Source organism: Oryctolagus cuniculus, chromosome 4, assembly GCF_051225735.1.
Source record: "Oryctolagus cuniculus isolate XC-2025 breed Fujian yellow rabbit chromosome 4, ASM5122573v1, whole genome shotgun sequence".
Classification (NCBI taxonomy): Eukaryota; Metazoa; Chordata; class Mammalia; order Lagomorpha; family Leporidae; genus Oryctolagus; species Oryctolagus cuniculus.
In genome coordinates this window covers 155749801-155773885 of record NC_142870.1, presented here as the reverse complement: position 1 = coordinate 155773885, position 24085 = coordinate 155749801, and the positions used below count along the sequence as shown (strand labels likewise).

Genomic DNA, 24085 nt, shown 5'->3' with positions numbered 1-24085 from the left:
GCTATGGTCTGGGAAAGCAGTGGAAGATGGCTCAAGTGCTTGGACCCCTGCACCCATATAGGAGACCTGGAAGAAGCTCCTGGCTCCTGGCTTCTGACCTTTTGGGGAGTGAACCAGCAGATGGAAGACCTCTCTTTCTCTGTCTTTTCCTGTCTCTGTCTGTAACTCTGCCTCTAAAATAAATAAATGAATATTTAAAAAAAAAAAACTTCCAAGTTGAATCAAGGAGAAATTTCTTTAAGATTTATTCATTTATTTGAAAGGCAGAGTTACAGAGAGAGAGAGAGGGAGAGAGAGAGAGATTATCCATCCACTGGCTCACTCCCCAAAGGGCTGCAACAGCTGAGCCAGGCCGAAGCTAGGAACCAGGAGCTTCATACAGATCTTCCACATGGTGGCAGGGACCCAAGCACTTGGGCCATCCTCTTATGTTTTCGCAGGTGCATTAGCAGGGACCTGTATTAGAAGTGGAGAAGCTGGGACTCAAACCAGTGCCCATATGGTATGCTGACATTATATGCAGAAGCTTAACATGCTGTGTGCCACAGCACTGGCCCCTAGAATACATTTTTTAAAGCTAAGTCTATTAAGTAGAGTCAACACTCCGAAATATTTCTATATACACAAACATACATATGCTTACACATTTCAACAGGGGAGTTTGAATCAAACAGCTCAGTATTTTTGGTCCAACTATACATAAATTACTTTTTTAAAATTGATAGGCAGAAAGAAACACAGGCAGAGCTTCTATGTGCTAGTGAACTCCTCAACTATCTGCAATAGCAGGGGTCGGTCCATGCTGGAGCTGGAAAGCTAGTTCACAATTAAGGTCTCCCATGTGGATGGCAAAAACCCAACTACAGGAGCCATCATTGACTGGCTCCCAGAGTGCATATTAGCAGGAAAGTGGAAGGAGAGGGGAGCCAGGGCTTGAACCCAACATTCTGAGATGGTAGTAGCATCTTAACTGCAGACCAAATGCCATGATTAGAAAAGGATGGTATGCATTTCTATTCACTTTATGAAGATAATATAATTTCGATACCAAAGATAGCATAAAAGAAAGGCAGTCACCAGCCAATATCACTAAAAAATACAATGAAAAAAACAACATAACCAAGTTGTGTTTCCTCCCAAGAATGTAAGAGTGGTTTCATATTGGAAAATCTATTAATTCAATTCACTGTCCTATCAGTTAAGAAAGAATAATCATATAATCATCTCAATAGAATAAAAAAAGTACTTCATTCATTCAACTGACTCAACAAATATTTCATCAGTGCCTACTATTATTGTTCAAGGCACTATTACAGGTATCGCTGGCACTATAGGTATGATAGATATTGCCTCTGTGAAGTTTGTATTTATATGGACACACAAGTATGATACAAAGTACAACACATAGTGTTACATGCTATGGAGACAAAATAAGCAAGGATGCCCAGAAGGGGTAGAGGGTTGAAATGGTATGTAAAGTTTCAGAACAAACCTCACCAAGGAATTGACATCTGAGAAGAGCTGAAAGAACTAAGAGGAGTCACAGCTTTACATAGAGGTTTGAGAACACAGGCTGCACACAGTAGGCCCAGCCAGAACAATGGCTCTGGGAAGAGTGTGTCGAGACTGAGAAGAGCTATGTGCAGGATTCCATGACTTCTGAATAGGGAAAAGATACGCTGATTTTGATCATGGGAAAATATCAGAAAAATGGGAGGCTCTGCATTCCTGGGAGATAGTTGGAAAGGAGCTTTCAGTGAAAAATCTACAGAAAGAAGGGAGACTCCATGGAGCAGCAAGGGCTCTCCAGACTCTCAGCAGCTCACAGGACACCACCATTGACTCCCATGGCTGGCAGCTAGCAGGGAGGCCACCTTCCCCGTGTGAAGGGAGAGGAATCTGCAGAAGCCCGTGCTCCACTGGCGATCTTACCTGGTGAAGAGACTTGCAGTCCCCACTGACTTTGACTCCAGGCAGACAAGTTGGGGGATCAGGGTGCCCACTTAATTCTGAACTGCGGACACACTGCTTTCCCCCTTCTGACAACGAAGGCACCCAGCTAGGGATGGAGCAGCTCTCTCTTTGGACAGGAAGGCTCACAGGGCAAAGTGGATCCCCTGCAGCCTATGACTATGGGAATCCAAAAAAAAAAAAAAAAAAATGGTAAGGGCATAGGGTGTGGCTGGATCTTTGGACAATTACTGAGCTTGACTCCAGAAGCTCAGAAATCTCTGTTGCTGGAAATAGACATCACAAAGGGCTCCACCCTCACACTGCAGAGTGCATGGATTCTTTGTGTGGCTCATTCGACTGAGTGGGGGGGGGGGGGGTCCAGGCACAGAGAGATTCACCTTGGCACAAAGGGCAGAGGCAGTGAGCACGTCAGCCAGGGCAATCACCCCCTGCCCCTACTGACTTAAAAGAGTTACCATGCATAATTTGAGTGTTGCCCTAGACTTTTGCCTATCTACAAATGCTGGCCAGAGCTCACTGGCCCCATCCAGCACACACTCTGGATAGCCCTTGAAGGTGTAAGCACCCCACTATGCCTAGAGACACCTTCCCAAGAACAAAGACTTCAGAGGAGATTTCAACAAGTGTTTATCTAGATGCAAAAAATAAGTGTAGAAATACAAGAAATATGAACAAACAAGGCAATATGACTCTCCAAATGGAATACTTTAATACTTCAATATTAGACTGTGAAGATGACCAGATTGATGACATTCATGAAAAGGAATTTGAAAGATTGACTCAATATAAGATTACTCAAAAACACTGAGAAGCAGTTACAAGAGTTAAAAAAATCTGTGAACTACATCAATGAGAAATTCTTCTGGGAAATAGAAATATTAAGCAAAAAATCAAACAAAATTTGAAATGAAGAATCCAATATGTTAGATAAAAAATACAGTGGAAATCCTGAACTACAGACTTAGTTAGACCAAAGAAAGAATATCTGAGATGCAACACACAGCTTTTGAAATATCGCAGTCAGACTAAAGAAAAAGAAGAAGAAAAAATTAGAAAAAAACAAAAACAGTATTCAAATCTATGGGATACAATCAAACAAAATATACATGTCGTAGGCATTCCTGAAGGAGTGGAAAAGCAGAATGACTTAAAAAATTTATTCAGGCTGGCGCCGTGGCTCACTAGGCTAATCTTCCAACTGCGGTGCCGGCACCCTGGGTTTTAGTCCTGGTTGGGGCGCTGGTTCTGTCCCGGTTGTTCCTTTTCCAGTCCAGCTCTCTGCTGTGGCCTGGGAGTGCAGTGGAGGATGGCCCAAGTGCTTGAACCCTGCACCCGTATGGGAGACCTGGAGGAAGCACCTGGCTCCTGGCTTCAGATCGGTGCAGCGCGCTGGCCATAGCAGCCATTTGGGGGATGAACCAACAGAAGGAAGACCTTTCTCTCTCTCTCACTCTGCCTGTCAAAAAAAGAAAATTCAAACTTTAAAAAGTAAAAAACAGGGCCTAGAACTGTGGTGTACTGGGTAAAGCCACTGCCTGCAGTGCAGGTATCCCATATGGGCACCAGTTCAAGTCCCAACTGCTCCACTTCTGATCCAGCTCTCTGCCATGGCCTGGAAAAGTAGTAAAAGATAGCCCAACTCATTGGGCCACTGCACCCATGTGGGAGACCTGGAAGAAGCTCCTGGCTTCTGACTTGAGATCGGTGCAACTCTGGCCATTGCAACCATCTGGAAAGTGAACCAGTAGATGGAAGGAAGACCTCTCTTCCCCTCCACCCCACCTCTCTGTAACTCTGCCTTTCAAATAAATAAATAAATCTTTAAAAAAAAGTAAAACAGAAAGAAAAGATCATAAATGCACTAGAGAGAAATGCCAGATTATCATTAGAGGATCTCCAGTTAGATTGACAGATTTCTCATCTGATATCCTACAGATACGGAAAGAATGAAGAGATAAAGTCCAAGTCCTTAATGAAAAAAAAAACTGTCAACCCAGAATACCATACCCAGCAAAGCTCTCATTTATAAATTAAGATGAAATAAAGACCCTCCAAAACAAACAAAAATTAAAAGAATTTTTCACCACTCTTCCAGTCTCACAAATGACACTTAAGAATTTACTACACATAAAAACAAAGAAAGATAACCAGCATCATGAAAGGATACAAATGCAGAAAACCTTCTATAATAATACAAAGGAATCCCAAAACAAACAATAGAAAGATTTATGGAAAAATAGTAAGACCAAATCATCATTTATCAATAATAACCTCAAATATAAATGGACTAAACTCTCCGACTAAAAGATACAGACTGGCTAAATGGATAAAAAAGCAAGACCAATCTATATAGTGCCTACAAGAAACACACCTCACCAATAAAAATACACACAAACTGGAAGTTAAGGGATGGAAAAAGATATTCCATGCAAATAGAAATAATAAATAAGCAGGGGCCGGCGCCACGACTCACTAGGCTAATCCTCCGCCTTGCGGTGGCGGCACACCGGGTTCTAGTCCCGGTCGGGGCACCGGATTCTTTCCCAGTTGCCCCTCTTCCAGGCCAGCTCTCTGCTGTGGCCTGGGAGTGCAGTAGAGAATGGCCCAAGTTCTTGGGCCCTGTACCCCATGGGAGACCAGGATAAGTACCTGGCTCCTGCCATCAGATCAGTGCAGTGCACCGGCTGCAGCGCGCCAGCCACGGCGGCCATTGGAGGGTGAACCAACGGCAAAGGAAGACCTTTCTCTCTGTCTCTCTCTCTCACTGTCCACTCTGCCTGTCAAAAAAAAAAATAAGCAGGAGTAACTACCTTGATATCAAGCAAAATGGGCTTTAACTCAAAAACTTTGAAAAGAGACAAAGAAGGGCATTACATAATGACTAAAAAAGAACATTTTTACCAATCTACAAAAATAAAATGTTTTTACATTTAAAAATATAACTTTAGTGTGTGGAGAGAAAAATCAGCCTTTTCATTTGACAGGAAAATTGTTTCCATTCAACCACCAAAACCAAGTGGAGGAGCAAGGAGCTATCAGGAAATTTAAAGATAGGAGACTGAAATCTGCAAGCATGGAGAGTGCCAACAAGGATTGCTCTTTCCATATCATCCATTAAGCATCAGTCCCCTGTTCAGAAGTGGTTTCTATTCCAAACACATTTGAGTCCAGTGTTTGGTACTCTGGACAGAAACGTTAGAGAAAACACAGAATATAGCTCACAGGAATCCACTTAGCATAACCATAGATGAACTGTACTGTTACTAATAAGCCCATAGGACCTGTCATGAAAGTATTGTTTCCCAGTGAAAATGAATGTTTTTACCCCAAACACCACAGTACTTGTTTCCCTTGATGTAGCTTTAGGAATGGGAAGGAGAATTTATCCAGACTTACTATCCAAAGCCACAAGGGTAAGATTCTAGTGACTCCAAAGGCACCAAGAAGGAAATTCAGGAAATAAAAAAGCACCCATGGTTCTAGCTGTCCCCCATCTCCCAGCCCAACCAAATCTCTGGCTAGACAGTCTCAGACATAATCAGTGATGTAAGGAAGAGCCCCAGTGAACACAGCAGCCAGAGTGAACAGAACTTTTCACCCATTCCTGGCATGCCTTGTGGAGCGGACTTACAAAAGCCAGACCTAGAAATGCGTTCTCTTGCCAAGGCTCCTGTCTCAGGAGTTTTTGAGTACAGTATTCCATCAAAGCCTGCCTAAACTATAACAAATAAATATCATCAGTAGAAGTTTAGGGGATAATAAGGAACTCCCTTACTTGAAGCTGAAGAAACCAAGAACACATTATTGGTCCAAAGAGGCGCATTGGCCTGTCATTCACAGCACAGGATTGTGGGTAAATGAACTTCCTATAGATGCTCTACAACACCCTTGGGAGACAAATGGGTGACAGGTACATTTCCTCCCATTTTTCATGAGGAGAAAATGAAGCCCAGAAAGTATAAGTGGCAGAGTTCCAGGAAGCTTTTCAAAAAGAAGCTAATCTTCCAGAGCCAGACACTTCTCTTTCTAGGTGAAGAGTCTTGCATCAAGTATAAGTATTTCATGTTGAGACTTGCTAAAAAGTCTTTTGGGATTTTTTGAGGAAGCATTGCTCATATCTCATGGGAAAAAAAGGCAATTTACAACCATGACATTTTGCAAACGTTTCAACTCTCTGCATAGCTAATTAGCTTCCTAGGGCTTTTCCTAGATTTTTCTTGACTATTTGAATTAGTGATGGCACTAATTTGGCACATTTGCTCTGATTACACATGAAATAAAATTTTCTTTCTTTTAGTGGTTTCCCCTTCTACTTCTTTTCCTAATTATCTGGAGTACTCAGAAAGAATATTGATATCTACTCTTATTTCTAACAACTATGTGTTATGTGAGTTTTATGTATACACTTATACTTCTTAATGCTAGAAGTGATAGTCTTGTGGTCTACTTTATGTTCAAATTATCTGTATGAATTATATTTTATTACGTAAATCAATCTTTCCATCACAAACAGGATTTCTCAGAAGTCTTTTCGAGCTGAAACAAGTAACATTTTTTAACACATAGGTTTTTAAGATGAAAAAAATGACAAATATACAACATAGAAAAGAGAAAGAGAAAAATGGATAGGCTAGTAACAATAGATGCTGCTTACTTTTCAGTTGTTTAAGCTAGACATTCATCTGGCATCTCAACTGAAGTCCTTCTTGGTAGCACTCAGCATGCCAACCTCCTCAGAACTTTTCTTTTTTTTTTTTTTTTTTTTAGAACTTTTCATCTCAGGGAAAGGAGTAGTGTATGCTTCTGAAGCGCTCATTTCTGAAAACAGAAGATGTTGGCCCTCTCTGACTTCATTTGCAGGCAAGTATAAGGCCCTTAATGCTCACTGTCTTCTGAGATAATTAGATAGATTGAGTAATTAAAAGCAAAACACAGAGGCCAAAGAAGAACAATAAGAAACACTGACTATTTTCTCTGTTTGAGTTATAGTCCTAATGTCTCTGCTGTCATTTGGATTGTGTGAGCCATGCTGGTAAATAGATGAAAAAGCCATAGGTGGTCGCACAATCACAATGGCCAGCAGCAGGCCAATGAATCATGGAGGAAAAGTTGGACCAGGACACAAAGAAAGGAACTAGAAATAAAATGGATGTCTTTCTTTCCATCAATCATGACAATCTGTGCTTCTTTCTTCCCCATGATTCACAATTTTCCCCTCAAATCTGAAAATGATATCAAAGAATAAAAAGTGCATTTTGGCCTGGAATCATTTTGCTGTCAATCAGGGGGAGGGTCACTCCAGGAGTCAGGGCCTGCAGCTTCTCACAGCTGTCCTGCTCTTCTAAGTAGGAGAGAGAGAGAGCCTCAGTCACTGACACCTTCCAGGCCTGTGGGTAGCAGCCTGTACATTGGATAACCCCAGATAACAGCTGGAGAGAGCTACTACTCAGTATCAAAGACTGGGGAGAAAAAAAGTAATGTCACAGTGGTTTCTGCCTGCAAGGATTTTATTTCAACATACAGTGAAGGCTTTGATTCCTTCTCTAATATAATAGGCTATGTGTGTGCATGTGTGTGTATATGTAGAATAAATGAATGGAGTGAGAGTCAGCAACTCCCTAATCTTGTTCAAACATTTACTGATATTCAAGCTTAATAATGATTACAGAAATTGTTTGGAATCATAAAAACACTCAGGGATAGAACCATATCGAAGAATGTGAAGAGATGGACACAGTATATTACTAAGTTAAAAACAACAGTATATTGCTAAGTCCATAGAACATCATGTGCTATGCTGCTATTTTACTTCATTTGCATATTCTTTTATTCTTTCAGCAAATATTTATTTGGCATCTACCATATTCCAATAACTATTAGACTTAAAAAGATCCTTTGCCTTTGAACCTTCAATGAGGTGGGGTTGGAAGCAAGCATGAGATTAAACAATAGATAGAAAAACTAATTATATTCTATAACGTGAGAAAATCCTAAATTCTGTAAAAAAAAAAAAAGCAGGCTAAGGGTGGCTTCAGGTGGTGGATTATCTGTGAGGCTATAATATGGAAGTGAGATGCAATTTTAAATAGATGGTCAGGAGAGGCAACTTTTAGAATGTACGATTTGAGCAAAAGTGAGGAGGGATTTGAAGGAGATAGTCTCCCTTGGAAAAGGTGGACAGAATAAACACCTGAATTGGCATGGCATGCACAGGCAGCAACAATGAAGTAAGTGTAAGCTAAAAAGAAACTTGGCTTTTTGTTGTTTGCAGAGTTACAGGATTACATGATTTATATTTTCTTTGTTCTTTTTTGTGAACTGGTTTCACAACAGGGAAAAGAAGTTATGTACGAAGAATTTGAATAAAATTGTAGAGTAAATCTAGGCTATCCTAGCCCTTGTTCCATGCTTCCCCACTGGTTATGAGCACACATCTTGCAAGCCACGGTCTCCTTCCCCACAGCAGGGAAAATGAAAGGATCAACAATGTCATGCTCAACAAAACTCAAATATATCAGGGTGGCTGCCTGTTAGTGCCAGCTTCTCTCATGGTTTGGTCAGATAAATTCAGGGCCCTGCCATCTAAGCCCATGAGTCCTCCCTGGCCAATTTCTGCCTCCACCATTCAGTTTAATGAATACTGACTGAGCACCTATTACCAGCAATACAATCTCAGCTAAAGCAAGAATGAAGGAGAGCTGTAGTAAGTGATGTAATAAAGGTAAATAGAGGGCATCCTAGAAAGAGTACCTTGAGCAAGAGTTGGGAAGGCTGAGAAGGCTGCCCAGGATAGGGCTGTCTGAGGTCAATCTTAAAGGATAAAATGAGCTTATCTTACTAGATAGGAAGGCAGGGGCCAGCACTGTGGTACAGCAGGTTAAGCTGCCACCTGAAACACCAGCATCCCATACAAGTGTTGGTTCAAGTCCCTGTTGCTCCACTTCTGATCCAGTTCACTGTTGCATTCCCAGGATGGAGTTCCAGGCTCCTAGCTTCAGCCTGGCCAGACCCAGCCATTTGGGGAATGAACCAGTGCATGTAAGATCAATGTCTCTCAGGGCTGGTGCTGTGGCATAGCAGGTAAAGCTGCTGCCTGCAGCACCAGCATCCCATATGGGTGCTGGATCAAGTCCCAGCTACACCACTTCCAATCCAACTCTCTGCTATGGCCTGAGAAAGTGGGAAAGCAGTAAAAGATGGTCCAAGTTCTTGGGCCCCTCCACCTGCATGGGAGGCAGAGAAGAAGCCCCTGGCTCCTGGCTCCTGGCTCCTGGCTTCAGATTGGCCCAGATCAAGCCATTGCAGCTATTTGTGGAGTGAATCAGTAGATGGAAGACCTCTCTCTCTCTCTCTCTCTCTCTCTCTCTCTCTGCCTCTGTCTCTATGTAACTCTGCCTTTCAAATAAGTAAATCTTAAAAAAAAACTCCTCTCTCTCTCTCTTTCTCCACCCCCCCCAAAACTCAGTCTTTCCAATAAATAAATAAATATTTTTTAAAAAGGGAGGGTAGGCAACTAAGCAAACAAGGCAACTGCAAAGGCATAAGAGGAAGAGACACAGAAATGCACTTCTCAGACATTAATGTGGACATAAATTACTGGAAGGTCTTGATAGAATCCAGATTCAACTCAGAACAAGGTGGGGCATGAGATTCTGCATTTCTATCAGGGTCTCAAGTGATGCAATACTACTGCTGGAAGGACTATACTTGCGGAATGGAGACCACTGTGAGCTGCTGGGACCCACAGCAGTGTTTCCAAATGGTACCGCATGTTGGGTTACCTGCAAACTTTTTTCTTTTTTTCTTTTTTAACATTTAACAGGTATTTAATAAACAGAAGCTACAGTAGAGAAATACTACAAGACAAATAGGAATAACCTGATAATTTTGAAGAAAGTAATGTCCTTAAAAAGGATCAGTACTGCTGTACAGAAGCCATAAACGAAGAAGGTCAGTCTGAATATAAATAATTTGAAGTCCATTGTACACAAAAGAGCCATTGGATAAGATATTTATATATATACATATATATATATATATCCCTTTACGTACTTCTGAATTACCTTTACTTTTTTCAAATTTTATTTAATAAATAGAAATTTCCAAAGTACAACTTTTGGATTATAGTGGCTTCTCCCCCTATAACCTCCCTCCCACCTGCAACTATCCTATTTCCCACTCCCTCTCCCATCCCATTCACATCAAGATTCATTTTCAATTATCTTTATATACAGAAGATCAATTTAGTATATATTAAGTGAAGATTTCAACAGTTTGCACCCACACAGATACACAAAGTATAAAGTACTGTTTGAGTAGTAGTTTTACCAAAAATTCACATAGTACATCACATTAAGGACAGAGATCCTACATGGGGAGTAAGTGCAGTGATTCCCATTGTTGATTTAACAATTGACACTCTTGTTTATGGCGTCAGTAATCACCCTAGGCTCTTGTCATGAGTTGCCAAGGCTATGGAAGCCTCTTGAGTTCACAAACTCAGATCTTATTTAGACAAGGCCATAGTCAAAGTGGAAGATCTCTCTTCCCTTCAGAGAAAGGTACCTCCTTCTTGGATGGCCCGTTCTTTCTGCTGGGATTTCACTCACAGAGATATTTCATTTAAGTCATTTTTTTTTTGTTTTTGCCACAGTGTCTTGGCTTTCCATGCATGAGAAACTCTCATAGGCCTTTTAGCCAGATCCGAATGCCTTAAGGGCTGATTCTGAGGCCAGAGTGCCATTCTATGAGTCTGCTGTGTATCCCACTTCCCATGTTGGATCATTCTCTCCTTTTTAATTCTATCAGCTAGTATTAGCAGACACTAGTCTTGTTTATGTGATCCCTTTGACTCTTAGTCCTATCATTATGATCAATTAGAAACTTAAACTGATCACTTTGACTAGTAATCCTTGATGGGATTGAATTGGAATCCCCTGGCACATTTCTAGCTCTACCATTAGAGGTAAGTCCGTATGAGCAAGTGCCAAACTGTACATCTCCTCCCTCTCTTATTCCCACTCTTATATTTAACAGAGATCACTTTTCAGTTCAATTTAAATGCCTAAGAATAATTACGTGTTAATTAAAGAGTTCAACCAATGGTATTAAGTAGAAAAAGAAAATACTAAAAAGAGTAAAATAGTAAGGACAAGGGCTGATCAGGTCATTGTTTCTCATAGTGTCTGTTTCACTTCTACAGGTTCCCTTTTAGGTGCTCAGTTAGTTATCATCGATCAGGGAGAACATATATTTGTCCCTTTGGGACTGGCTTATTACACTCAGCATGATGTTTTCCAGATTCCTCCATTTTGTTGCAAATGACCAGATTTCATTGTTTTTTTACTGCTGTATAGTATTCTATAGAGTACATATCCCATAATTTCTTTATCCAGTCTACTGTTGATGGGCATTTAGGTTGATTCCAGGTCTTAGCTATTGAGAATTGAGCTACAATAAACATTAAAGTGCAGACAGCTCTTTTCTTTGCCAATTTAAGTTTCTTTGGGTAAATTCCAAGGAGTGGTATGGCTGAGTTGTATGGTAGGGTTATATTCAGTTTTCTGAGCAATCTCCAAACTGACTTCCATAGTGGCTTAACCAGTTTGCATTCCCACCAACAGTGGGTTAGTGTCCCTTTTTCCCCACATCCTCGCCAGCATCTGTTGTTAGTTGATTTCTGTATGTGAGCCATTCTAACTGGGGTGAGGTGAAATCCTCATTGTGGTTTTGATTTGCATTTCCCTGATGGCTAGTGATCTTGAACATTTTTTCATGTGTCTGTTGGCCGTTTGGATTTTCTCTTTTGAAAAATGTCTATTTAGGTCCTTGGCCCATCTCTTTAGTGGATTGTTTGTTTTGTTGTTGTGGAGTTTCTTGATCTCTTTGTAGATTCTGGTTATTAATCCTTTATTGGTTGCATAAACCTACAGACTTTTTTCAAAGTACTGCTGCCTGGCTCCACACTTAATGTGTTCTGATACAGTGGGTATGGATAGAAGTTGGACATTGGGCTTTTTAAAATCTCTCCTAAGTGGTTCTACTATACAGAAATATTTGGAAATCATTGGTTTTGAAAGTGCCAGATGAGGGTACAATGCCTGGAGAGAAATGCATGGGAGAAGTCAGCAGGTACCAATCACATCCCCAAATTTCCTTGTTAAGAAATCTGAAGAAAAAAAAAAGAAATCTAAACATGTATCTCTAACTGCCTGTTCACAATTCATATCTTGATAAGCCAACAGGCATCCCAAAACTATGAAAATCCAGAGTCCTGACATACACCCTAACTCCCAAAACAACCTCTGCTCCTCCTTGATGCTCCCTCATCTCAGCAAATCTCAGCCCCACCCTTCCTACTGATCAAGTACACATACTTGAACCTCTCACCCCACATCCAAGCTAGCATTAAACTCTACTGATTTTATTTCAAAATACATCCAGGATTGTCATAAATGTTTTTAAAATAACATAGTAAGAGAAGAGATGGATGGGTTATAAATAATAGAAACTTGGCCCTGATGTTACTAATTTTTTTGAAGTTGGAAGAGGTTCGCATATCATTCTCTCAATTTTTGTATAAGTTTGAAGTTTCTCATCTTGATAAGTGTGCATATGTATTTTCATCAATACTATGAAGGTCTAAGCCACCATCAGCTCTTATGTGGATTATTGAAAATGCTAAGCCCTTTCTAGTCCATCTTGCCCCCATTTCCATCCATTCTCAACAAAGCAAAAGAGATATCCTGTCAAGTGGGTTCATATTACTCTTCTGCTTAAAATCCTCATGAAGGTGTTGGCATTGTGGTGCAACGGGATAAACCATTGCTTAGGAGGCTGGCATTCCACATTGGAGCACCAGTTCAAGTCCTGACTGTTCAGCTTTCAATTCAGCTCCCTGCTCAAGTACCTAGGAAAGCAGCAGATATTGGCCCAAGGGCTTGGGCCCCTGCCATTGACATAAGAGACCCAGGCTGCTGGCTTCGGTTTGGACCAGACCTGGCTATTGCAGTCATTTTGGGAGGGAAACAGCAGATGGAAGATCTATCTGTTTCTCCCTCTTCCTCTCCCCCTCCCCACATCCCGTCCCTCTGGCACTCTGCCTTTCAAATAAAAAAAAAATAATCATTTTTTAAAAATCCCTCACAACTTCCCTTCTCACGCATAGGAAAAATCAGTCTTCACAAAGACCCACACTCTGCACCACCCCTGACCCATTTCTTCTTACCTGTTTGGTCTTATTTCCTACTTAGTTCTCTCCTGTAAGCACATGAGTCTTTTTACTTTTTGTTCAAAACATGAAGCAACCACCCCGCACTCCCTGCTTCTTAATGTATTTGTAGTGGTTAACTCTGTCTCTGAAATATGTAAGTAAATTTCTAAATATTATTTCCCTCCGGAGTCTATATTTTAAACCTGAAGCCCTGCCTCTAGCATTACTTTCCTTGCTTTAATTTCACACTACTTATTGTTTTATGATGTATCTAGTTTTTATATTAATTCATTTTCTTTAAAAAAAAAAATATTTGAGAGAGAGAGAGCTAAACACAGAGAGAGCAAGCTGTAATTCACTGGTTCACTCCCTAAATGTTAGCAATGCCTGGATCAGGCCAGGCTTGAAGCCAGGGTTCAGAAACTAAATTGAGGTCTCCCATGTGGATGGCAAGGACCCAATTAGTTGAGTGATATGTCACCTGCTGCCTCTCAAGGTTTGTATTAGCAGAAATCTGGAGTCAGGAACTAGAGACAGGTATCTAACCCAAGCATTCTGGTATGGCAAACAGGCACTTTAATATGCATTTTCAGGGCCTGGGTGCTGCAGCGCAGCCGTGCTAAAGTCCTGGCCTGAAGCAATGGCATCTCATATGGGACCCAGTTCTAATCCCGGCAGCTCCTCTTCCGATCCAGCTCTCTGTTATGGCCTAGGGAAGCAGTAGAAGATGGCCCAGGCCCTTGGACCCCTGCACCCATGTGGGAGACCTGGAAGAAGCTCCTGGCCCCTGGCTCCTGGCTTCGGATTGGCGCAGCTCCAGCCATTGCAGCCATCTGGGGAGTGAACCAGCGGATGGAAGACCTCTCTCTCTGTCTCTACCTCTGTAACTCTGTCTTTCAAATAAATAAAATAAATCTTTAAAAAAAATAGGCATTTTCACCACCAGGCCAAATACCTGCCCCGTTTACTTTGTAGCCAACTAGAACAGAAGCTCTCTAAAAACAATGATTTTGTATTGTTTCATTCACATTCCACATTCCAAAATCTTTGAATAAATCACTCTACACAGGTCTGTTGATTGAATCAATCATTCAACTAACATTAGTCCTGGCTGTGTCTGACAAGAAACTCTTAGTTCATATAAAGTACGTTAATAGTAGGACCCAACATTAATGAATAATAGCTCGTATTAGAGTGTTTCCCTGTAGCAGGGATTGGCAAACCTGCTTTCTGTAAACAGTGAGCCTTTCCCTTTTAAGTCATAGAATCTCTGCTGCATTACTTAACATTGCCATTGAAGTGTGAAGGGACCGTGGATAGTGGTAAACTAAAGGGCATGGCAGTGTTTCCAGGAAAAGGGTTTACTATTTCAACCAGGAGCCACAGTTTGCCAGTCCCTGCTTTATAGCAGAGCCTCGCGGTATTGTTATTGAAATACATGCAAATGTTTTGCCTCTTATATTAAGCCATGCAACCAAAAGCAGTAGAAATATCCACATCCTTCAAACCAGGTGAAATAACTTCAAAATAATAAAAAGCTGATGTGGCCAACTCAATCAAGACTGTCATAAGGCATTTTGGCATAGCTTAATGGCATCCTGCATTTCTCAGAATATCTGATGGTTGATGAAATATGATGAGTTCATTTTTGTTTAAAATACTAGATAGCTTCTAGTTCCTACACAGATCTTTGACTGACATGTGTGTTTATCTCACTTGCCTATAATACTTCACATTTATTCTATCTATAGCATTCCTCTGATCTATCAGCAAATTAATTGTGTGTATGAAAAGAAAATAGTTTGGGTAATTTGCTCTTTTGAAACAAGGCTAACTTCTAAAATCCCTAACTTCTTAATATAATTATTTAAATTTTTTATTTCAATTACCTGGCTTAGAATCTTTTCAGGATAATGAGAAATTTCAATTATCTATATTATACAATCTGCTTTATACTTAAAAAAAAAAAGGACTATTTGTCTACTATTAATCTACCTCTAAGATGATGAGAACTGGCTCAGTGATCTAAACTGCATCTTCAGTTTAGATGCGCCGGCATCCCATATGAGCATCAGCTCGAGATCCAGGTGCTCCACTTTTGATCCAGCTCCCTGCTAATGTGCCTGGGAAAGCAACAGAATATGGCCCAAGTCCTTGGGCCTCTGTATCCATGTGGAAGACCCACAAGAAGCTCCTAGCTCCTGACCAGCCCAGCTCTGGCTGTTTTGCAGCCATCTGGAGAGTGAACCAGCAGATGAAAGATCTCTCTGTCTCTCTTTCTCTCTCTCTCTGCAACTCTGCCTTTCAAATAAATAAATCTAAAAAAAAAAAAATCTCAGAGCTGCTTTCACCTTTTTTTAAAAAATATACTGCATCATATTTCAACATTATGAAAATTTATCATTTAGTATTAAGGAATTCTAGAACCATTCAGAAAATTAATTTTTGCCACATATAGAATTATTTTTGGCAAAATGACCACTCATTGCAAGATAGACAAGGAAGGAAAGGAATAAGAAATGCACTGAATTTGCATGCAAGAGCAAAACAGGGACGAGCTCTCACATCAAAGCAGCAGCCCAATAAGCAAGGTATAACATCCAAAGGCATGATGAGAGCAACTACATCCCAGTATCCAATCAGACCTGTCTTACAGCATATAAATCCCATTTTCAACTGGATCAAAACTACTGCTAATCTGTCCTGTTAGGATTTCTAAAGATTTATGTATGCATGTATGTAAAGGGTAGAGCAACAGAGAGTGAGTGAGACTCAAACAGAGACAGACACAGAGAACTTCCACACACTGGTTAACTCCCTCAAATGGTCACAACAGCCAGTGCTGAGCCAGGCCAAAGCCCGGAGCCAAGAACTCCATCTTAGTATCCCATGAGGGTAGCAGGAGTCCAGATAGTTGGGCCATCTTCTGCTGCTTCTCCAAGCACATTAGCAGAGAGCTGGATCAGAAGCAGAGCAGCCAGGACTCGATATAGGATGCCAAAGTTTATAAATGGTGGCTTAACCCACTGTGCTACCACAACCAGCCCCAATGAGTTTTTAGTATTAGTAATTAGAGGCGGGTGCTGTGATGCAGTGCTGGCGTTCCATATGAGCACCGGTTCAAGTCCTGGCTGCTCCACTTCCGATCCAACTCTCTGCTATGGCATGGGAAAGCAGTAGAAAATAGCCCAAATCCTTGGGTCCCTGCACTCATGTAGGAGACCCAGAAGTTCCTGGCTCCTGGCTTCAGATTGGCTTAGCTCCAGCCATTGCAACCGTCTGGGAAGTGAACCAGTGGGTGGAAGACCTTTCCCTTTCTCTCTCTCTCTCTCTCTCTCTCTCTCTCTCTGCCTCTGCCTCTGCCTCTCTGTAACTCTGCCTTTCAAATAAATAAATCTTTTTTAAAAAATATTAGTAGTTACTTTTCATATCTAAAAATTCTATTAATGGGTGGGTGTTGTGATGCAGTGCATTAAGGCTCTGCTTGGGATAGCCACTGTGGGCATTTTGGGACATGAACCAGTGGATGGAAAAATCTCAGTTTCTCTCTCTCCTCTCTGTCACTTTGTCTTTCAAATAAATAAAACTTTAAAAAATAAATAAATTTATATATTCCCAAGACATTGTCTCTTATCTTTGTATTTTCAACAAAAGCTAAAAGCTCTTTATGACAAAGAGAATCCATGCCCATTTGTTCCTACCCCCCACCTCCAGGCTACCAAGCCTGCCCCACCCCTACTCCAAATTCATGTGCTTATGACTTCAGTGGCTCAGTCTGCACTTCAAAGTCTATCAGGAATTTCCTTAATTGCTTTCTAGCTAAATTGTACAGTTAAGAAAGATAATTGTAGGGCAGGTATTTAGCCCAGGGTTAAAGTTAAAGATGCAGGTATTTTAACCTGCATCTTGCAACTAAGTGCCTCAGCTCAAATCCCAGCTCTGACTCCTTAATCCAGCTCCCTGCCAATGCAGATCCTGGGAGGCAGCCTGCCACCCACACAGGAGACGTGCATATGTTCCTGGCTCCCAGCTTTGGACCAACCAAACCTGGGCCATTTTGGACATCTGGGAAGTGAATCAGTGGATATGAACTTTCTCTTTTTCTCCTCTCCCTTTCTCTCCCTCCCTCCCTCCCTTCCTCTCCCCTCCCATTCCCTCCTCACCCCCATTCCTCCGATGTCTCTCTGCCCTTCAAAAAACAACAGAAAAAAATATACTTCTTATATTTTATCCAGTATCTTTAAGTGCTTGATAGCATGAAACTTTTAGGAAATCTAGTTTGCCATAGTGTCAGAAACAGAGGTAGCAAATGGTAACATGATGCCATAAATACTAGCAGGATTTGTAAAAACTAAGTAGCCCAAACCTGAAGAAAACCACAGTTGTTCAGGAGTTTAGAAAGTCATCAAGACTACATATAGAATTCTACAAAGCATCCTAAAGCACAGTAATAAACATTTAGAAGCTTCTTTTGAGGTTAGTCCTTTTAAAGCGAAAGTTAAAAAGCACAGTGAAATTCTTTGGAGAAACTTATTCTGTCACAGTAAAAACGGCTGAAATCATATAAAGTAAAGCAAATGATGAAACCTAAAATGCATTTTCACCATCAAATATTGTTGGATGAGACACAAAAAGCATTTACAGAACAGTGAAAAAATAAATGTTGGAACAAATTTTATAGCTTTGCTGTAACCTTGAAACCCTGATTTTTCTAACTCATTTCAGCTAGAGTATTTTTTAAATTCTGCTTCCAATAACAAAATGCATGAGGCACTGGATCTTGTGAGCCACTAAAAAAAGAACTAAATAATATTTTCATCAGGAACAAATAATTATGAAAAATTATGATATATGAAAAATATAGGGCAACTCTTTGGATGGGAATTCTTTTTATTTCCAAGCAAAAGGACCAATAAGAGCCCCATGTGAAATGTGTTCCCTCTGTCATCCTCAGGCAAATTAGAAGAGCAAAGACAGTGAGGCCTCAAGAGAGCTAGGGGATGTCATAGATGAGGGTTTTTAAAATATATATAATATATGTATATACACATATGTATACTTTAAAATTTACAAAGCTGTGCATTCTTTCCAGAGAATACCTGTCTAAGATGGAGTTTTGGGAAGCAGATTCTGACAAGGAGAGTTGCAAAAGAGTTGTGTAGAAACTGTGCTGGGGAGCAAGAGCCCAGGGGAAGTGAAAGCAGCACACTTGGGCAGAGGGGCAAATGGAACTGTGGGGCAGACACCACAACGCGCTCAAGCAACCCCAACCCCAGGAGAGACTCGAACTGAAGGTCCTCCAGTGTTGTCTCACGTTCCAGCAAGCTGTCAGGGCTTGTTTTGTTATGTTTTAACTTTAATTTTGTTTTTCATTGACAAATAATAATTATTTATATATGGGTATAATGTGATATTATGGTATATGTACACATTGTGGAAAGATAAATAAAGCTAATTAAAATACCCTCATCATTTCTTTGTGGTAAGAACATTTAAAATCTACTCTTGTAGCAACTTTGAAATATATAATGTATTATTTTAATTAAAATCACTATCTTTTGCAAGATACAATAGATCACCAGATCCTATTCCTCCTAAGTAAAACTTAAACATCTTCCCTTTCCTTATCCATACCATCTCACCCCAAGCCTCTAGAAAACTTGCTCATTCTATTCTCAACTTCTATGAGCCCTAATTTTTTAGATACCACATACAAGTGAAATACATATTTCTCTCTTTTTTAAGATTTATTTATTTATTTGAAAGTCAGGGTTACCCAGAGATAAGAGAGACAGAGAGAGAGAGAGGTCTTCCATCCAGTGGTTCACTCCCCAACTGGCTGCAACGGGCCAGTGCTGCGCCGATCCAAAGCCAGGAGCCAGGAGCTTCTTCCGAGTCTCCCACATGGGTGTAGGGGCCCAAGGACTTGGGCCATCTTCTACTGCTTTCCCAGGCCATAGCAGAGAGCTGGATTGGAAGTGGAGCAGCCAGGTATTGAACCGGCATCCATATGAGATGCCTGAGCTTTAGGCCAGGATGTTAACCTGCTGCACCATCGTGCCAGCCCCCATATTTCTCTTTTTTAAAAAAATTTTATTTACTTATTTGAAAGGCAGAGAGAGAGAGAGAGAGAGAGATCTTCTATCTGCTAGATCACTCCCCAAATGGCCACAATGGCCAGAGCTGGGCCAATCCGAAACCAGGACCCTGGAGTTTCTTCCAGGTCTCCCACGTGGGTGCAGGGGCCCAAGGACTTGGGCCATCTTCTACTGCTTTCCCAAGTCAAAGCAGAGAGCTGGATGGGAAGTAGAGCAGCCAGGACTCGAACCGGCGCCCACATGGGATGCTGGCACTACAGGAAGCGGCTTTACCTGTTATGCCACAGTGCCTGCCACTCATATTTGTCTTTTTGTGCCTGGTTTATTTACTCAACACCATTTCCTCTAGGTTCACCCATCTTGTTGCAAATGACAGAAATTCCTTCTTTTAAAGCTAGACAGTATTCCATTACATATGTACAAAAATTTCCATTTTACGTATATGTTTATAATAAATATATATGTGCCACATTTTCTTAATCCATTTCTCTGTTGACTGACACTTAGGTTTATTCAATTTCTTGGCTATTGTGAGTAGTGCTGCAACACACATGGGAGTACAGATATCTCTTCCATGCATTGATTTCAGTTCCTTTGTATTTACACCCAGAAGTAGGATTGTTGGATCATATGGCAGCTCCACTTTTACTTTTCTTAGGAGCCTCCATTCTGTTTTCTGTAACAGCTGTGCTAACTTACATTCCTACCACCAGCATTGAGCTCTGGCCTCTGTATCCACCACTGATTAGTCATGGGATGAGAGCTGCCCCTGGAAGCGATGTGACTGTGGGCGAAGTGGCTTTCTTCCCCTGAGCCCAGTAGCTAGAGACACAGCTAAGAGCTGTCAGCCATCAACATGGTCCTGAAGGGCTGTGGGCAGTGCTCCACAGCATCCATGAAACCAATCATATGGACAATCGCTGTTGGTGTTGCGGCAAAGTCCTAAACAGAGTATTAAATGTGTTACTCATTTTTCTCCTATGAAAACAGATCAAGTGATCCTAATGTGCTTTGCCATAATGACAATTTGCTAACACTAGAATGCAACACACCAGAAAAAAGGATCAATATGACCGTAAGTGAGAAAAGTACTACTTCTTCAAAGACATTTATGCTAGGAAGAGAGTTTTATGAAAACAGAAGTTTAGAAGTGTTTACATTATTACATGCTGTTGCTTCCAAAACTCAGATGGCCCACAAAAATCGTAATACTTGGTGCCAACGTTGTGGTGCAGCAAGTAAAGCCACCACCTACCATGCTGGCATCCCATATGAGCACTGGTTCAAGTCTCAGCTGCTCCACTTCTATTTCAGCTCCCTGCTAATGGACCTGGGAAAAGCAGAGGAAGATGACTCAAGTACTTGGGCCCCTGCCACCTATATGGGGAACCCCAATGGAGTTCCAGGTTGCAGTCATTTGGGAAGTGAACCAGCAGATGGAAAATCAACCGACTGATTGATCAATAGATAGATAGATATAAAGATATATATATATCTGTGTGTGTACGTGTGTGTGTGTGTGTGTGTATCCTTCTCTCTCTGTAATTCTCTGTAAATCTTTAAAAAAAAATTCATGGGGCCAGCACTGTGATGTGTGGGAAAATATATGCCACCTTCAACTCCAGCATCCCATATGAACACTGGTTCCAGTCCTGGCTGCTCCAGTCCTGGCTGCTCCACTTCCAGTCCAGCACCCTGCCAGTGGCTTGGGAAAAGCAGAAGAAGATGGCCCAAATGTTTGGGCCCCTGACACCCACATGGGAGACCTGCATAAATTTCTTGGCTCCTACCTTCTGCCTGGCCCAGTACTGGTCCTCACAGCCATTTAGGGAGGATGGAAGCTCTCTCTCTCCCCTTCTCTGGTAACTCTGCCTTTCAAATAAATAAATAAATATTTAAATAAATAAGTAAATAAACTAATAAATCTCTTTTAAAAATCCTACTACTTGTACACTTACAAAGTCTACAAAACTGTTTTAATTTGTGAAAATTTTTTCAGTAGTTTCAGTGTATATTAAAATTTTAAAACTAAACCTTCATTAATTAAAACCTCATTATTATCTTTTAACAAAAAATATGTGCATAAATTTAGCTTTGAAAGATGATTTTTACAATTTTGAAAGCATAGTCAAAGATAACTTTTTTTCCATTTACGTTTACCTCTCATTAGAAAAATTTTGTCACGAAAGCCATTAAAATCAAGTATCCAAATAAACTAAACACAAGTTTTAAATTTTCTATATCACAAAATGTTTCTATATCACAAAAAAGTTTCTTTTTAAGATTGATTAATTTATTTGAAAGGCAGAGTTACAGAGAGGCAGAGAGAGAGAGAGAGAAAAGGAGAGACAAGAGAGAGAGAAGTCTTCCATCCACTGCTTCACTCCCCAGTTGGCCGCAATGGCTGGAGCTGAGCCGATCCAAAGCTAGGAGCCAGGAGCTTCTTCCAAGTCTCCCACGTGGGTGTAGGGGCCCAAGGACTTGGGCCATCTTCTACTGCTTTCCCAGGCCATAGCAGAGAGCTGGATTGGAAGTGGAGCAGCCGGGACTTGAATCGGTGCCCATATGCGATGCCAGTACTGCAGCTGGCAGATTTATCCACTATGCCTCAGCACAGGCCCCTCTTCTAATTTTATTTTCCACAGATTTTCTAACATATTCTCATTTGAAATGTACTGATATTTGTTTTGTCCTTTATGTAACTGAGAGGAAAACCTTTAGTGATATTTTTAATAATGAAAAAAATAATTTCCACATTATAAAACTAATCCATCTCGGGCTGGCGCCATGACACACTAGGTTAATCCTCTGCCTGCAGCACCGCATCCTATATGGGTGTTAGTTCTAGTCCCAGTTGCTCCTCTTCCAGTCCAGCTTTCTGCTGTGGCCCGGGAGTGCAGTGGAGGATGGCCCAAGTGCTTGGGCCCTGCACCCACATGGGAGACCAGGAGGAAGCACCTGGCTCCTGGCTGTGGATCGGTGCAGCACGCCGGCCATCGCAGCCATTTGGGGGGTGAGCCAACAGAAGGAAGACATTTCTGTCTCTCTCTCACTGTCTAACTCTGCCTGTCAAATAAATAAATAAATCTTAAAAAAAAAAAAAAAAACTAATTCACCTCTAAAAACTTCAGATTTAACAATTTAACTTTCCAACCATGAACATTTCATATTTGAAAACTAATTAATCATAAGAAATTTAATAAATCCATTTAACTATAAACCATGACAGTTCAAAAGTTTCCAATAAGTAAGACAATGTTTGTATTTCCCATGAAATAAAATACACTATTTCCTATAAGACATTCAAAATCTTTCTTCTTGTGGCAGTGTGATGTAATATATTTAGAGTCTTCAAGATATGAAATATTATGTAGGGCAGCTGGTGCTGTGGCATAGCAGGTAAAGCCGCCGCCTGCAGTGTGGGCATCCTATATGGATACTGGTTCGAGTCCCGGCTGCTCCACTTCCGATCCAGCTCTCTGCTATGCCCTGAGAAAGCAGTAGAAGATGGCCCAAGTTCTTGGGCCCCTGTACCAGCATGGGAGACCTGGAAAAAGCTCCTGGCTCCTGGCTTCACATCAGCACAGCTCTGGCCGTTGTGGCCATCTGGGGAGTGAACCAGTGGATGGAAGACCTCTCTCTCTCTACTTCTCCTTCTCTCTCTGTGTAATTCTGACTTTCAAGTAAAATAAACAAATCTTTAAAAAAAAAAAAGAAGAAGAAAATAAATATTATGTAAGGGAAGTGATAATATTTTAGCTCAAAAAAATTGTTCTTCCTCAGACTTTCTCCCTTGCCACATCCTCATTTGATCCCCAAAGAACAGCAAAAAATGAGACAGTGGAGTTGAGCAACCAGTGTCCTAAAACTCTGCCCCGCCTCCTTCCTTCAGCTCCTCTGACCTTTCTTTCCTGACTGAAGCTGACTCAGAAGACAGAGCCCCCACCACCAGAAGAAAAAAAAATGGCAGACAGGGATGCCCAGTGGGGCTATGCATGCACAAACTTAAGAAAAGCAAGGGCATAAGGAGTGTACGGTTGCTTTCATTACACAAGCCGATGAGGGAACACATGTAAATAAAGATTACATTGAGGGCCGGCGCCGCGGCTCACTAGGCTAATCCTCCGCCTAGCGGCGCCGGCACACCGGGTTCTAGTCCCGGTCGGGGCGCCGGATTCTGTCCCGGTTGCCCCTCTTCCAGGCCAGCTCTCTGCTGTGGCCAGGGAGTGCAGTGGAGGATGGCCCAGGTGCTTGGGCCCTGCACCCCATGGGAGACCAGGAGAAGCACCTGGCTCCTGGCTCCTGCCATCGGATCAGCGCAGTGCGCCGGCCGCGGCGGCCATTGGAGGGTGAACCAACAGCAAAGGAAGACCTTTCTCTCTGTCTCTCTCTCTCACTGTCCACTCTGCCTGTCAAAAATAAAAAAAAAAATAAAAAAAAAATTTTAAAAAAAGATTACATTGATAACAGGATTTATCGTTCTTCAGTATGTACTACAAGTTGCAGTGAGCGCCTACATAATTCTGAAGCAAGATCCTTACATTGCAGTATCTCCCCAAAGCAACATCCCTCAAACCCTGAGAGTCACTTAAATACCTACAAACCTCTAAAATCTTCCAAAAGTCTGTTTCAAACCTACTGTGAACAAGATATGCTGAGTACTTTGCTCCACATGTGGGAAAAACAAAAAACGAAACAAGTGTAAGAAGTCACTAGTCAGCAGTTTGTCCATGCACAGGTAATGAACCATAAGCACCATCCATGAATACTCATCCAGGGATACACAAGGCCAAAGTTCCTT

The 24085-nt window shown here is 41.3% G+C and overlaps 1 long non-coding RNA gene across 4 annotated transcripts in view; it reads right to left on the bottom strand.

Annotated features, from left to right (window-relative positions):
- LOC149127188 (uncharacterized) overlaps positions 1 to 24085 on the bottom strand; it is a 131183-nt gene that overhangs the window by 91360 nt on the left and 15738 nt on the right. Inside the window, exon 2 of one of the 4 annotated variants that reach the window (XR_016232847.1) lies at positions 2661 to 3430. The exons of the other annotated variants lie outside the window; for them this stretch is intronic. This is a non-coding gene — a long non-coding RNA (uncharacterized LOC149127188). Of the gene's footprint in view, positions 1 to 2660; positions 3431 to 24085 lie in introns of those variants that run through there. 4 annotated transcript variants of the gene reach the window in all.